The sequence below is a fragment of the Triturus cristatus genome, chromosome 12 (assembly GCF_964204655.1).
Source record: "Triturus cristatus chromosome 12, aTriCri1.1, whole genome shotgun sequence".
In the NCBI taxonomy this organism is placed as follows: Eukaryota; Metazoa; Chordata; class Amphibia; order Caudata; family Salamandridae; genus Triturus; species Triturus cristatus.
In genome coordinates, this window is record NC_140595.1 from 856,441,723 (window position 1) to 856,459,479 (window position 17,757).

The following is a 17,757-nucleotide window of genomic DNA, read 5'->3' on the forward strand; positions in this document are numbered from 1 at the left end:
TGGCACCCACCCTGTTCTTTTTGTATATGAATGGGGAGGTTAGCTTTTTACAAGATGTACCAAATGATGCCCCGGCCCTGGCTGGTAACAAGGTGCCCATGCTCTTGTTTGCTGACGACACACTGCTGATTTCCAAGATCCCGTTAGGACTGCAAAAACTCCTGAACAGGTTTCAAACCTTTTGCGATAAGCGTGGGCTTGTAATTAATACATCAAAAACAAAATTCATGACCTGCAAGCCCCACAAATCGTTCAGGAACAATATCTTATTAGATGGGTTATACCTAGAGAGAGTCACCATGTTTGATTACCTGGGGATACGGCTCTCAGATAATATGCTTTGGAGACCCCACCTTAATAAAATGCTCCTGAATCATAAACATACTGCCGGGACACTGAGTAGAGAACATCGTTCCTCAATTACGAGACCTGTGGCCCCGGTGCTCATTGTGTATGGAGCAAAGGCAGTGAGCTCGGCCACGTGGAGAAGTGTGGCTCAATGATTATAGCGGCAGACCCTGATGCAGAGGTCTAGCCCGGGACCAGGGTTCAATTCTCCGCCTCGGCGGGTCTTGGGCTAAAAAATTCCACGGACCTGATAATTCTCGCCTCGGTGCCTATTCCAATCATGGAGTCCCACTCTGCAACTCTGGGCAATAGCTTGCTTAATCTCCACAATGGCCCCCACAATGCTAAGGATGCCTGGCCTCCACCTTGAGGGTGCCCAGGAGTGGACGCCTCTCAGGGAAAGCCAGGATGGATTCCACAGCGGTATTCGTACAAGCGCCTTGAGACCCTTGCGGGTGAGTAGTGCGCTATACAAGTATCAAATTTACAATTTATAAATTTACATGTACGGTGCTGAGCTTTGGGGTTTCGACAATCTGGATGAAATCAGCAGCTCAGAACATAAGTTCTTTAGGGAACTGACCATGTTGCCCCAGGGTACTCCTTTAACCCCACTGTTATATGACCTGGGTAGGCGTCACTTCAAGGACTTGGCAAAACTTCGCCCGTTGATCTATTGGGCCCGCCTTAGTGTCAGGATCTACAACAGAGGAATTCTTACCATGTACTTGCACAGGAACAGAGATGCTAGTTTCCAATGCCCCCTCCAGGATCCTCCAGAGACTGAATTAGATCACGTCTCTAAAACAACCCCAAAGGGCGAATGGACAAAATATTAAAAGAAAGAAGAGACTGGTTCAGGATTCTTCGGATCTCCTCCACAGCACCCTTCTTCTGATCAGTCCGTTCTATAGACCTTCTCTTGAACGATGCCTGAGGGAACTAATAGAGCACAATACTTAGCACCCTAGTCTACTCTGCACTTGTCTACCTAACTCTATAAATATTTAGTTGTACCCTTGGGAAGGAACGTACCCCTCAATCCTCTTGAACTAGCCTCTCTTCGTGTGGGTGGTAGTTGACTGCCTGGAATGGTTTTCTCTTATTGGTTCTGTACAGTTCTACCAGTATTTTTAATGTAGCGCTCTCTATTCTTCTCGTTGTGGTAAGATTCCGTCGTCTTTTCCTTCACTAGGATTTATGTTCTGCGTAGTTGTTTTCTCTATGTTAGTCTTCTTGTTATTGCATTTATTCAGTAATTCTATCTTGTTTTCATCCTTTCTTTTAGCTTGATACTTTAGCAGTTTTTCTCTCTATATTCAGGTAAGTTTTCTCTTCTTATATTGTGACTATGTCTTTTCTTATTTTTTCTACTAGCAATATATTTCTTGTAACACTCTTTCCACAAATAGACAACATATAACTTAGCTTTCGAAAGTCGACTCCGTGTTCTTCTTCCTTTGGGCCGCTAGAGTTAACTCCTGTCAAGACTTGCTGAGGCAGAGTAGTTACGTCAGGAAGAGTTCCTCATACGAGTCTTGAAATCTCCTGACTGGGGGAAGTATCGGGCAAGAACTAGGTAACAAGGCTATGACTCTCCAAAACCCTTACTGTAAACTGAAATAATCACTATCTTTAAAGTTCTAAGATTTTCCTGAGACGCGCAAGTTCAGCTCCGACCTCGGGCGACGCTTCGGTGCAGTGCGCATTCGTTAGGGAGAGCGCATTCCACCAAGGCTCCACACAGGTGTGAAGATAAAGACTAGACCGCTACCGTGATTGTACCGCGGCGGCCATCTTGGAATTTCTTCTTTGCAGCAAGGCACTCCAAGCACGATCTTTTGTGCATTTTCCACATCTCCTGTTCCAGCTCATTTTCGGATATGTGTAAATCGCATTAACTACTCGTGTCGAAGGCCCAGTGGTTCTGACAGTACCCCCCAACAACAGAGGTTCTCACAAGTCTAGGAGCGTGAACATCAGATGCAAGTTCCCAGAACCGCTCCTCCGGCCCATAACCTTTCCAATCAATTAGATAGTACAGCCTTCCTTTAACCTTTTTTGAGTCCAGAATTTCTTTTACTTCAAACTCCATTCCCGACTCCAATTGAATAGGTTTCGGGGGCAGTTCTTTCCTCAAGTTTGGGGAAGCTAGTTTTAACAAGGAGACGTGGAAGACTGGATGAATCTTAAGCTTGGGTGGCAATTTCAATCTATAGGTTACTGGATTCACCTTTTTCACAATTGGGTAGGGACCAATAAACCTAGGTTGGAATTTTCGATTTCCTTTTAATCTGAGGTTCTTTGTATTCAACCAAACTTCATCCCCTTCTACTAAGGGAGGGCCCTCCCTTCTTTTCTTGTCTGCATAGATTTTATATTTTTCTTTGGCTTGTTCCAAATTCCTTGATGCTGTTTGGTGAATTTGATTAAGATGAGAGACTAAATCTTTAACTGCTGGAACTGAGATTTCAACTTCTTGGACTGTGGAATTAGGATGCCTCCCATAATTTAGGTAAAACGGAGAATAACCAGTGGATACGTTTTTTGCATTGTTATGAGCAAACTCTGCTGCCCATAGGTAATCTGGCCAATCCTTATCTTGTTTTAACAGGAAAAGTCTTAAGTATTGCTCGAACTCTTGGTTCACCCTCTCTGTCTGACCGTCTGTTTCTGGGTGATAGCTGGTTGAAAACCTATTCTCAATTCCCATACCTTCTACAAAAGCTCTCCAGAAATGGGACAGGAATTGTGAACCCCGATCTGAAATGATGACCCTCGAAATCCCATGTAGTTTCACTATTTGTGTGCTAAAATGAGTAGCTAACTGTTTTGCTGTAGGAACCCCTTTCAATGCTAGGAAATGAGTCAATTTTGAAAATGCATCTACCACCACTAAAACTGTATTAAACCCCTGGCAGGAAGGCAAGTCAGTTATCAAGTCTAAGGTGATTGTGTGCCATGGAAAAGGGGGGGTTGGCATAGGTTGCAACAAACCCTTTGGAGCTTGCCGTTCCGATTTTCCCTGAGCGCAAATCTCACATGTCTTGACATATTGTTCAATGTCTTTATTCATTTGAGGCCACCAGTATTTTCTCTTTACCAGGTCTGCAGTCTTGAGCTCTCCTTTGTGACCTGCCAAGAGGTCATCGTGGCATTCGTACAGTGCTTGAGTTTGCAATTCACGCGTAGGCAAGTATAGGGCTCCTTTATGGTAAGGTAAACGGTTTAGGACTTCTCTTCCATCCTCTTGTTGGACCCATTTCTGCATGTCTTCTGGGTTTAAGACCTGAGCGATTAGTTCCTTCAAATTAATAAGAGTGGTGGCACAAATTATTTTGGAATCTGGAATTATTGTTTGATTTTTGGGCACCCCCTTTTCTTCTTCAGTTCCAATTCGAGATAAGGCATCTGCTTTCCCATTTTGAGCTCCTGGTCTGTAGGTAATCACAAAGTCGCAGTCAGCGAAATACAGAGACCATCGAAGTTGTCGAGGCGTGAGCGTTCTGGCTGACTTCAAAAACTTCAAATTACGGTGGTTAGTGAAGACTGTTACCACATGGTTAGCTCCCATGAGATAATGTCTCCACTCCTTGAAGGCATCTTTTATAGCTAACAGCTCTTTTTCGGTTATGGTGTAATTAGTTTCAGCAGGTGTCAATTTTCGAGATCTATAAGCAATAGGATGCAGCTGACCCGTTTGCTTGTGCCTTTGGGAAAGAACTCCTCCCACTGCCAGATCGGAGGCGTCAGTCTCTACATAAAATGGCTCAGTTGGGTCAGCGTGCAACAGGATGGGCGCCGAAGTGAAGTCTTCCTTCAAGGATTCAAAGGCTTCCTCAGCTTCATTCGACCACTCAAAATGTACTCCTTTCTTGAGCAGGCGTGTAAGTGGGAGTATTTTTCGTGAAAACTCACTGATAAATCTTCGATAAAAATTTGCAAACCCAATAAATCCCTGAACCTCCTTGACACTTGTTGGAGACTTCCAATCGATTACTGCTTGAATTTTTCTCTTATCCATGTTGATTCCAGATGGTGAAATCACAAAACCCAAAAATTCCACTTGTGACACGTTAAAGGCGCACTTCTCCAATTTCACAAACAGTCGATTCTCTCTGAGTTTTTGTAACACCTTTCTCGCTTGGTTCCGATGCTGGCTCTGATCGACTGAATAAATCAAAATATCGTCAATGTACACAATTACACATTGATCGATAAATTTGCTAGGAGCATCGTTCATAAAGTGCTGAAAAGCAGCTGGAGCGTTGCACAGTCCATACGGCATAACTTGGTATTCGAATAATCCAAACCTTGTTCTGAATGCCGTCTTCCATTCATCGCCTTCTCTCACTCTGATTAGATGGTAGGCTCCCCTCAAATCTAACTTTGTATAGATCTGTGCCCCTTTGACCTGATCTAATAGGACGGAGATGAGCGGAAGAGGATATCGATTTTTCTTGGTAATTTTGTTAATTGCTCGATAATCGATACACATTCTCAAATCTCCCTCCTTCTCTGGCACGAAAAACAAAGGTGAAGATACCGGCGATTGAGAAGGTCGGAAGAACCCATTCGCCAGATATTTGTCTATGTACTCTTTCAGGTGCTGGTGCTCTTTTTCCGTCAGCGCATAGACCCGACTACAAGGCATATTGGAGCCTGGTTCGAAGTCTATTTTACAATCATAAACACGGTGAGGTGGTAGTTGCTCGGCTTCTTGCTCGTTGAACACATCTTTAAAATCCTGGTATTCTTGAGGTATTTCCTGTGAATTTATGACGCAGACCGAAGCTTCTGCCATGCACAAGGAGATTGCCGGATTCTCCTCAGTTGTTCCTTCTTCCATCTTGAAGCAGTTTCTTTCACAATATTTCGAATTCATTTCAATTGTTCTGGTGCTCCAATCGATGGCTGGATTGTGCTCAGTGAGCCATGGTAACCCCAATATGAGTTGAAACTGTGGGGCATCAATCAAATTAAACTGGATATCTTCTCTGTGCCCATCTTCAGAAATCATTTGCATTGATTCCGTGTGGCTCACAATGGGTCCGGAGGAAAGATTCGTTCCATCCACCGCTCGGACTGGCTTGCTCTTGGTCTTTGGGATGGCCTTCAACCCAATCTTGGTTGCAAATTTTACATCACAAAAATTTCCGGTGGCTCCCGAATCCACCATTACTGCCACTCCCGTCAATGTAACTTGTCGAAAGTTTATCGTCATGGACAATATTAAGTGTGGTGACGATGATTGCAAGGTATTCGCCACTTGGTGTCCTTTCGGAGTTGATTCCTAATTAGCATCCACCTGTCCAACTCCTTCTACAGGTGGTGCTGAAAGTTTTCCTTCGGTTTAAAGGAAGTTTTTGGTTTCTTTGGACAATTTCTCACAAAATGTCCACTTGAGCCGCAGTACATGCATAAATTGCCGATTCTTCTTTTATCCTTTTCATCTTTCGAAAGTGGACCTCTTATAGTTCCAATTTGCATAGGTTCAGAGCTCAATGTTCCTTCTGCAACCTTTCCAGCTTCTATTTTTAATCTGTCGAATCGTGGGGCTATCGGTTTGAAATCTCTTCTTTTTTCGCCTTTCCTTTCTCCATGACGGAAGTCCAGTTCTAAAACCAGGTCTATCAGGGCTGAGATTTCTGTAGGTCTATTTGGGATTTGCGCCAAAACGTCCTTTAATTCATCTCTTAAGCCTCGATAAAATATTGCTGCTCTTTTGCTTTCTGGCCAGTCTGTTTCCATTACTAATTTATTAAACTGAGCCAAATAAGCCACGAGGTCTCTATTTCCTTGACGTAGTTCAAGCAGTTCATTATCTACTGCCTGAGAAATTCTTCGTCTATCAAAGATTCGAAGGAATTCTTGTTTGAATTGGTCATAATCTTGCAAAAGTGGGTCGTCTCGTGAAACCAAGGGCATGGACCACGACGCTGCATCACCACTTAAATATGACAAAACAAAGGCCACTCTAGATTGTGCATCAGGGAAAATTGAAGGGCGGCACATAAAGTGTAGAGAACATTGAGTAATGAAAACCTGGGCCTTCTGGGGGTCTCTGCTAAATCTTTCTGGGGTTGCCAAAGGAATGACAGGGGATAAAGAGTGTATGACTTGTGTGGTTACTTTATTTGGGTCTCCAATGGATGGGTTTATGCTCTCTCTCCCTGGGCCAAATGGTTGTTTAACTCTCTGGGCCAGTTCTGCTGTCTCCTTCCTAGAATTTATTACTTCTTGTCGTAAACTCTGATTGTCCTCTCTAACTGCTACTAACTCTTTTTGTATAGCTTCTAAAACGGATCCCAAAGTTTGCAAGTTTACAAGTTTATTCCTTCAGCCATTCTGTCCGGGTGCAAGTTTTAATTAAAACGTGGGCACTTCACTCTGTCAGCATCTACAACAGAGGAATTCTTACCATGTACTTGCACAGGAACAGAGATGCTAGATCCCAATGCCCCCTCCAGGATCCTCCAGGGACTGAATTAGATCACGTCTCTAAAACAAACCCAAAGGGGGAAGGGGGAATGGACAAAATAATAAAAGATAGAAGAGACTGGTTCAGGATTCTTCGGATCTCCTCCACAGCACCCTTCTTCTGATCAGTCCGTTCTATAGACCTTCTCTTGAACGATGCCTGAGGGAACTAATAGAGCACAATACTTAGCACCCTAGTCTACTCTGCACTTGTCTAGCTAACTCTATAAATATTTAGTTGTACCCTTGGGAAGGAACGTACCCCTCAATCCTCTTGAACTAGCCTCTCTTCGTGTGGGTGGTAGTTGACTGCCTGGAATGGTTTTCTCTTATTGGTTCTGTACAGTTCTACCAGTATTTTTAATGTAGCGCTCTCTATTCTTCTCGTTGTGGTAAGATTTCGTCGTCTTTTCCTTCACTAGGATTTATGTTCTGCGTAGTTGTTTTCTCTATGTTAGTCTTCTTGTTATTGCATTTATTCAGAAATTCTATCTTGTTTTCGTCTTTTCTTTTAGCTTGATACTTTAGCAGTTTTTCTCTCTATATTCAGGTAAGTTTGCTCTTCTTATATTGTGACTATGTCTTTTCTTATTTTTTCTACTAGCAATATATTTCTTGTAACACTCTTTCTCTATGTTAGTCTTCTTGTTATTGCATTTATTCAGTAATTCTATCTTGTTTTCATCCTTTCTTTTAGCTTGATACTTTAGCAGTTTTTCTCTCTATATTCAGGTAAGTTTTCTCTTCTTATATTGTGACTATGTCTTTTCTTATTTTTTCTACTAGCAATATATTTCTTGTAACACTCTTTCCACAAATAGACAACATATAACTTAGCTTTCGAAAGTCGACTCCGTGTTCTTCTTCCTTCGGGCCGCTAGAGTTAACTCCTGTCAAGAGTTGCTGAGGCGGAGTAGTTACGTCAGGAAGAGTTCCTCACACGAGTCTTGAAATCTCCTGACTGGGGGAAGTATCGGGCAAGAACTAGGCAACAAGGCTATGACTCTCCAAAACCCTTACTGTAAACTGAAATAATCACTATCTTTAAAGTTCTAAGATTTTCCTGAGACGCGCAAGTTCAGCTCCGACCTCGGGCGACGCTTCGGTGAAGTGCGCATTCGTTAGGGAGAGCGCATTCCACCAAGGCTCCACACAGGTGTGAAGATAAAGACTAGACCGCTACCGCGATTGTACCGGGGCGGCCATCTTGGAATTTCTTCTTTGCAGCAAGGCACTCCAAGCGCGATCTTTTGTGCATTTTCCACATCTCCTGTTCCAGCTCATATGTGTAAATTGCATTAACTACTCGTGTCGAAGGCCCAGTGGTTCTGACACTTAGGAACACCCCGTAGCTTTCTAATTATGCGGAAGCCTTTGCTGAAATACTCCATTTGGATGTTAACAAGGGCATCAAATGGATCTTTAACCTTAGGGCCCTAATGACAACACTTGGCCTTAAGGATTTATGGGATGCCCAAACCCCACCGAGCAAAATTGATCTCAAACGGATCTATTGGAACTGGGTACATGCTAGAGATGTTAGCAACCCTACTATGGGAAGACTTACTGAAGGATTTTTTCAGTTTAAACACACAAGCGGACTCGAACCTTTCTTGGGCGTAGTCCAGTTCCCTAGAGATATGGCACTATATATGCAATTCAGGTTTGGTACACTTTCACTGCAAAGTGGTGTCCCCCATACCAAACGACCGATGAGTGCCCATCTTGTGGGTCCATAAAGAAGAGTGTCGCACATTTGATGTTTGTCTGCCCAGGATATGCCATAGCAAGGTCCAGGTGGCTTGTGCCCATCTGCAAACAACTAGGCACCCTGGACAACCAAGTGGCTTTGCGTATATTAAAATCGGATCCAAGAACACTTTTTGTTTGTGGAACCGCAAAATATCTGGGTTGTGCCTGGAAGATCAGATACAAGGCCTTACAAAGCTTAGCCTGTCTAAGATCCTGATTTCCTCCTGGCATGCACAGTAGTATGAAGGGTTAATCTACTGGTGTTTTAAATCCTCAGACTTACGGATTAATATGAAATATTTGTTCTTATGTTTTAATCTTTTTAATCCGTTATTTTAGCTTGCAATGAGATGTTTTAGGAGTAAACAGCCATGTTTCGAATGGTATTATGTTCTTAACACTTTTAGCCCATATCTTTTCTGTATTGATGTAGTGTTTTCTGATTTTATGATATTTATATCGAAATAAAGCTATACTGAATAACCCATCACTTTACATCAATCAGCTTGGTTTGATCCCCGAGTCTTCACACCGGTAGGCGTAGTACTTCGCTTCCCACTTCCGGTTAAAAATAAGGACATGCAACTGAAGGAAGTTGTTGACACACATGGCTCTTTTATTTAGTTTTAATCACATGAAACTGCCCCTTATTTAATAGGTTGCTTCTTCGTTACTCACTTACCCAGTCCTGAAGAAGATCCTCTGTTGAGGCAATTAATGGCCCTTTCCTTTGTTTGGAAACATTGACATCACATACAAAGCCTCGATTTAACAGATGGTTCACAGAGAGGCAATTTGAAATCAATATTGTACCTCTTTCTGATGAAACAGAATTGGACTCTGCTATGTATAGAATATGCTAAGGCAGGCTTCTAAATAAAGATATATGGTATATGTAATGAGTCAAAACCTCCTCTTTCCTTTATCCTCTTAATTTTTTCATGAGCACCTTCTTTGAGCACCTGCTTTATCACAAAACCCTCCTCTTGAGATAAATACAGTGTAAATTGTATATTTATACTGTTTTGTGATATATTTTTAAAAACTTACAAGAGTACAAATTTGGTGTGTGTGTTCAGATTTGTTGACGTCATTTTTATGTGATTGAATTAACAAGGAGGAGGTGATTCATGTGTTCCTCAGATGTGCAATATTCTCTTTTTCTGATTGGACCATTGTAGTCTGCATTGCTAGATACCCAGGGCCTGCCGGTTACTTTTGGGTCACCCCATTGCTTTATAATGATGATTACGATCTTGGCAGAATGGATGCCCCCGGTTGATTTTTCATCAGTTTTCCTGCACGCTACCTTGCCGGTTTAGCTGCCTGATTTAGATCATGGTGGGAACTTGGCTAGAAGACCACCGCAGTCCTGCCGCCTCTGCTGAGACTCCTGCTCCCGCGTTGATGGCTGGAGAGCCAAAGGCGGGTCTTGGAGAGAGTCCCGCCAAGCTTCCAGCCATCCAGATTACAATCTGCCTCTCCATTGAGCTATTCCTGGCGAGAACACGGCCATGCACAAATTGACAGAAAGGAAGGAAAGGAGGTGAAAACTCACCTTTCTTGGGGGTCACACTTCAGAATTCGTGTCAGACGCCATTGTCCAGGTCCTTCATGTGCTGTTGCCCCAGACCACGACGCTCAGCAACCCTGTTGTTGCCAGAATTAAAGGTAGGCTTCTCTGTCACTTCTTCTATGTAGTGTATGGTAACAGTTACTTTTTGCTCATGTTATTTTACGTGCAATAAAATAGACAGTACACAAAACCTACATGTACATTAGGATACATACACAGCATATATATGCATTTTCTGATATTAACATGTACTACTTACTTATCTTTACAGCAGTGAAGCATCACTCTGTCAGGACTCTGACAACAAGAGACTGCCAACTCTTCGGGAACATCTAAATCGTCTTGGCGGTATACCACCAGCCCGACGATGGCAGAGTACTGTCAGACAGCTGGGATGACTCTGGCAGTGGTAGGCGTTTGTCTCCAGTTGCCACATGTAAATACTCCCGGTGGGAAGGCCTTCAGCTCCATGAGGTAGTCAGTCCCACCGCCATGGCAGGACAGCAGCGAGACCGCCAAATTGTGATCAGGTCCTCTGTTTAATTTTGTATTCTGCACAGGCACCTATGAATATTTATAGGCTTTTTGGTAGATTTTCATTGTCATGGGAATCTTCAACCTAACTAAGGTCAATAAGGTGTAATAATTGTATGAATGTGCTCATGTTCTAGATTTTTGATTAGTTGTGGGATGAGTCAATCTTATTTTAGCATTTTAATATTTCTCGTTTTATACAAAATTTCCTCATGACGTTTTTTTTTTTGTAATATCTTTTTATGACAATATTGTAATGTTTTTTTATTAACTGAAGAATAAAAAATGATTCATCATCCTCTATGTACCATTTGGCCTGGAGTCTAGATCTTTGTGTTGCCGTGCTTGAAGGGGGATGGGACGTTGACAGAGGAAGTGATCCAAAAATTGAAATTCTTGATGGCTTTGGGGAGGCTGTTTCTATGTTTGGGTCAGTAGGTGTTGAGAGCAGTGTTTCAGTCCTTGTCAGTAATGCAGTGCCAGACTGGTCTGGGGGGGTGTGTTTGAACTAGGACACAGATGCTGAACTTGATGAGGACTACCTCTGTCCTGGACACTGGTGCGGGCTCCCTAACTCGGGTGTTGTCAAAGGTAGTGAAAATAGGGCCCAGGAGATATCTGTTAAAATGGGTTGATCTCTTTACTCATTAGGTGAGGCAGAGGGCTCTAAGATCTTCAATTAGTGCATTTAATTTGGGGTCGGCATTGCCTTTCAAGTGGAAGTTCAGGTATCCGAGTAGGATGAGAATACTAGTGTTGAGGAAGTAGTAGTGCGACGAAGTTCATGAAGCCATTGGTGAAGTTGTTGCATGGTTCTCCAGTATAATTGTACATTTACATCTCTATAAAAGTGGCATTACATAGGTTAATAAAATCAAACAATATAACAAAAAAATTACCATTAGAGATTAGTATGCCTAATATGAAAAGTACAAAATGTAATTAAATCAACTGGAATTCATTTGAAGATGAACACATGTAAGCGAGAAACCTGATCAAGAATAAGAGGCTAGTCAACTGGAAGTTTTACAAGGGTTTGACACTAGAGGAATTTTCTTATTTTTATTTGAATATTTTTCATTTCTAGTTGATTTATACTGTAGTTTAATATATCTGCTTTTGATGTTTGTTCTCCTGTTTGTTATCACTGAATATTTTGAGTGCTCCAAGCCTTTCCTAGAACCTGATAGTTGTCTGTATTTTTGTCTGTCATTAGCAATACAAGAAAGTCATTCTCATTTAGTTTTCCTTCACAGTGGGTGATTTCCAATGCCTTTTAATATCTCACACAATTCTGGTATTAAATAATAATTAATTCCTATTTATAAAGTGAAAATATATCACCCTTTAAGTGTGTCAAGGCACTGTGGGCCATCGGGGAGATTTAGTGAGCTATTGTCAAGAGTTACATGATGCTGAGCTGAGCTGCAGTCAGCACCATGGATCGAACAGTGAGCCCTGTGCTCCGGAGTCAGCCGCTCTGGCCGCTGTTCCACACCTTTCATTTTGTACACATGGTTACAGATTAATGTGAATAGAGCTGTACAGTGCATCTAAAAGCACATCATATGCACCCTTCACAATAACACAAAATGAGTTCATCACATCTGCTTATTTTTATATAGGTATTAATGAAACTCTAACAGAGCATTCAACATGGGCTTAAAAAATATAATGCCCATATAATGTTATTTTATTTTGTTAAGTTATTGCGTTTTTACAAACAGCCTAATTTCAAATTAGACTTCGCTCATTTTCCCACATCACCCACACAGCCTGGAACAAACTCCCCCTCTACTTCCTCACTGCACCCTCTTTGACCCAATTTAGGAAGGAACTCAAGACCTGGCTCTTCGACTGATACCCACAGCACCTGGATACCCCTCCAAGGTGATTATTCAAAATATACATATACTGCTTGATTGATTCATTCATTGATTGGTGCTATTAGTGAGTTATGGAAAAATGGCCAAAGCAGGTCTTCAAAAATCTCCTGAAGATCAAGTGATCCTCGACAACCCGGAGAAGACTATTGACTGCATTTCATAGAGTAGGTGCCGCATAAGAACATCCTCTTCAACCCCATTTATTTCTGATGATTCTTGGCAATACAAGGCTAAAAGCAGCGGCTAATTGAAGATTGTCACAGGGAACATATACTGTAAGTAGTTCCTTTATAATGTATATCCGATGTTAAGCAATTATGGGTTTGCTTGGACCAAGTGGTCAACTGATTGCCATGATCTGGTCCTATAAGATAATAAACAGTTCACTATACTAATACACTATATTTACTACTATGTTTTACATAGTAATATTATGTGCTTACAACTCTTTCAATAATATTTGCTCTATCAGGACATGCATAATGAAACCTACTAATCAAAATACAATTACTGTGCGATATGCAAACATGGTGAGTAGTTTCCAGTTGACAAATGATCAATAGATGGACAAGCACTTTCACAGCCAAATAAATGAATGACAAAATTAATTAGCTCTCAATGAATGACCGAATACATGAATAGATTTATTGATGAGTGACTGAATCAATGACAGTACAGTACATCACTAAGCATACACCATCTCTTCTTCACATTGGCACAGAAAAAATGTTCACCAACTTTTGCTTTCTAAGAGCTCTTTTTACCTCCTTATTTCTTAAACTATAGATCAGAGGGTTCAACATGGGGGTTAAACAAGCATAGCAGACAGAAAAGATCCTATCCATGGAGTGCCTCGAATTGGGTTGTGCATACGTAAGTATTGTTGTGCCGTAAAGCAACACTACAGAAACCATGTGAGAAACACATGTGGAGGCAGCTGTCCATCGGCCCTTGACTGATCGGATCTTCATGATCTTTGAGATAATGAATGTGTACGTGATTACAATGAGTATAAAAGGCACCATTAAGACCAAGACACATATTGCTGTAATCACAACTTCTGCGATAAATGTGTCACCACAAGCCAGCTTTGTGAGTGATGAAACATCACAAAAGAAGTGAGGTATTTCGCGCGACCTGCAGAAGGGTAAGCTAAAGGTCATACGGTTCATGCTAAGGGAACAGGCTAGCCCTATGATCCAGGAGCCTGAGGCTAGCTGAACACACATTGAACTTCTCATTATGGTTGTGTACCGTAGAGGGATGCAGATGGCCACATAGCGGTCGAGAGACATGACTGTCAGTAGTATGCAATCTGTGATGCCAAACATGGCAAAGAAGAACATCTGTGCCACACAGCCGCTGAAAGAGATGTGCATGTCGGCGAGCAGCAACCCACTCAGGGCTTTTGGGACAGTTGTGTTAATGAAGAAGATATCCACCAGAGACAGGTTTCTGAGGAAAAGGTACATGGGCGTGTGGAGGGATGGTTCCAGAGTGAGAATGACAAAGATTATTAGGTTTCCAAGGATAGTTATCAGGTATATAAGGATAAACATGACAGAGAGAACCTCCTGCACCTGGGGCGATGCATCTGAGAAGCCCAAGAGAAGGAATCCGCTTCCCAGAGTCAGAATGGATCCATTCATTGGTGCACTGGGGTCAAGCTGTAGAAGAGATGGTAAATTGATACAAAGGATGCGTTACCAACAGCAAGTATCCATTTTCTCTTCCAACAAATATCTTATACATATGTAAATTCTTATGACTATGAATTCAAGTCACACTAAAATAGAATTGTCTTTGAAATGGCAGTGCAAGATGGAATTATGTATATCATAATATGTCACTACTAGCCTGAAAATCAAAAGAAAAAACTAAAAGTGGTGTAATTCTTCCCAAAGTCACTAGGGTGGCAGAATTTGCATCGCATGCCACTCAACCACCACTCCAATAACAACAAAGGATTTGTTTAATGCAAACTTTCATCTCATGGCATCACAAGAAGTGATGTTGCATGACCTATGATCAAGATGATATGCAGGAATTAGCATCTCTCAACCTTGAACCATGTTAACATTACAGAGAGTGTAATCTTAAAACTGAATAATAAAGTCCTGCTATGAGTATAAACTAAATAAAAAACGTAACATCTTTGCTCTCAGATTTCACCTTTGCTCCATATGCTTTTCCTTGAGTTTCTCCATGCCCCTAAGCTACCCGCATTTCACTGTAAGCACATCATTCCCCTTTAAGCATCCTAGACAATGCAGCACACCTCTCACCAACAGCCTGAAGAAATATGCTCACATCCTGATGCAAGACTGGCAGTCCTGCTTACTGTGATGTTGGGTTTTTGAGAGAGGAGGCAGTACCTTGAGATCAGCAATGCTTGGGGACCTTCCGGCAAAGGAAGGGTTTGGGATTAGAATAGTGTGTGAGCATTTACTGGATTCAAGCTGCGCTCGCATTGGTAACATGGCATGCAATAGAGCATTTTCATTGATGTTTCCCAGGGGGCCACAGGCTCTTGAACATTTAGACCATTGGCAGCAATCTTAAAACTTGTATGACTTTCCTAATGGTGCTTGGTAATCTTGCTGGGAAATGTGTGCTACAATGTTGCTGAAACCAGACCTCGATACATGCATGTTGGCTTTCAAACATTAGGACATCTAGGACCAGATAGCCGCAAATTATGCACTGACTTTATGCAAATCATTTCTTATTTTGCAAAATGGTCTATGATTAATAGGCCATTTGCAAATTGACTATTTGGAGTGCGTCACAATTCTACCTACCTCATAAAAGTTCAAGAGACAAATTATAACTCACTCTTATTGAATGCCATCACAGGGATGATGGCCATCTGGTGTTAGCAAACCCCCATGTCTGTGATCGCATTTAAATTCAGTACCTGTTTTTTTAACCGCAGTCCATTTTCCTTAAAGGAAACGGATCTTCATTTGTGAAAAAGATTGGGAAACACCCTTTATATGTACATTTTCAAGGAGGTAAGGGCTTGATAATGTGTTGCTATTTCCTTTGAGGATGTAAGTGACCTATCAAAACTGTGAATCCGAATTTAAAAGAAGCTACCTAAACATGCCTCTTCCAATTTGTGATTTATAAAGCATTTCTAAACCTATTGTGTGATTCAATAGCCAGTTATGAATTTCAAAATGGGTTTAGCATATTTGTGAAAGTGGTTGCAACCTGTGGTATTGAGTGAATTACAGGCTTTGCAACCACCACATGGCTTCGTATATCTGGTTTAAGTTCCCTAAGGATTAGGTAATGGATATTTTATCTTGACCCTTGATAAAATATGTGAACTGTTTTGCACATTTTATTGAAATATAAAGACTTATCTTCTGCTAAAGTTCCTGTGATGGAGCAGTACAGAATATAAAAGGACATTTTACATTCATAAAATGTTAATGCACAAATGTATAAGGTATTAGAATTCCAGTATGGCTACATATTGCTAAGTGTAAAAAATAATGTTCTAATGTTTTCATTTCACAACAGTGAAATAGAAATTGCATTCCCCTTCCACAAAAATTGCATATTGACACAGCTTATTCTAACAAAGAAAGCTTGATGCATTCCAGACGCTATGCAGCCTTGCTCACAACACAGAGGACCATTATGAATACACATTTATGGTGCAAACGGGCTATGTGACAGAAAACAGACTACTTTCTTACAAGAGAACATACCTAGAAACAAAAGAACAGGTGATAGAGAGAAAGTTCTGAGATGTTTATAGTCAGGATACATCACTGAACTCAACACAAAAACTCCAACAGGGTCAAATACTAAGGAAGACCTATATACACATTTGTAATTTCCCTTTCTTTATAGCGATTAAGGGGTTGCACTGAGGATGTTAATCACTCAATATTTATAATTGCACTAGCTCACTTTAGGATGCTTGTTTCCGGTCCAGGGAAGACATGGCTTGGCAGTTCGGGCTGGACTGTTCCCATGAGGCACAGGGTCAGACTGATATGTATTGTGTCTCACCTACAGGGAACACGGGGCAATCGTAGGAGTGAGGTCTACAACTCCCGAAGACATCCCCATTGAGTGTTTCCGCTGCTGCACCTTTTTAGTTTCGTTTGTCCCTTTTTTCCCTTTCCCCTATTGTGGTATGACCTGTGGAGTGGGTATATAGATACTCGCAGGTGGTTCAGTGCGGGGGAAAAGCTTCTCTGGCATCTTCCATCGTTCCCGCTGTACCCGGCTTAAGAAGTTAGTGGCTAACCGTTCTCTGTTGTGACACCATCAAACAAAAGCGCTCAGTTTTAGAGCAGGTCACTTTGCATTGGATTACAAATCATGTGGGTCAGACTCAATTCTAGTGACAATTCCAGTCAAGTTTGTAAGGTTTGAATCCCATTATTAACAACAGATCTCTGAGGGATTGCTGGTCTTTGTAAGAACAGAGGGCATTATTTAGAGTCGATTAGTTTCTACTCTGTTCACCAAAGCAGTAAAGATATCTACTCGGGTGCCATGGTAGACTACCTGCCACTTGCCATATTTTGAGATGTCCACCAGCCTGGCCAAGATCTCTGTCCTTTCAAAGGATCCACTATCATGACAGCTCCCTGGAAGGCAGTGAAAGGTGACTGACCATGTTGGTGTTTGTCCAAAATATTGAATAAAAAATATCATGGCGCAAAATATAAGTCAAGAATAGGATGTCAAAACTATTGACAGTAATATCGATGGTATGAGTATCATTTTAAGTGTTGATATCAATATCAGTGTACAAAATAATGATTTATAAAATTTAGTTGGATGTAATATTTTTTTTAATGTTATTTTGTAAGTAATTTATTGTATATTGTGTTTTATTCTATTAAGTTTTTTTTTACATTTGGGTTTTTAGTACAATAATATAATAATTGAAAAAGTGTGTTTTTATTTGCATTAATAAACATAATGAATGAATTTATAATTGTTTTAGCAGTGGGATATGCGATATTTAGAGGCTACGGGTGGGGAGATTTTTAAAAAGTGGATATTTCTAAGTATTTTTTATTTTTTATTTAATTGTTTGGGAGTTTTATATAGCGCTGGCTAGACTTGGAGGTATCAGAGCACTTTACATAAGAGAGAACATGGATGGTACATAGGTTACAAACAATAGATAGCAACATCAATGTCCAA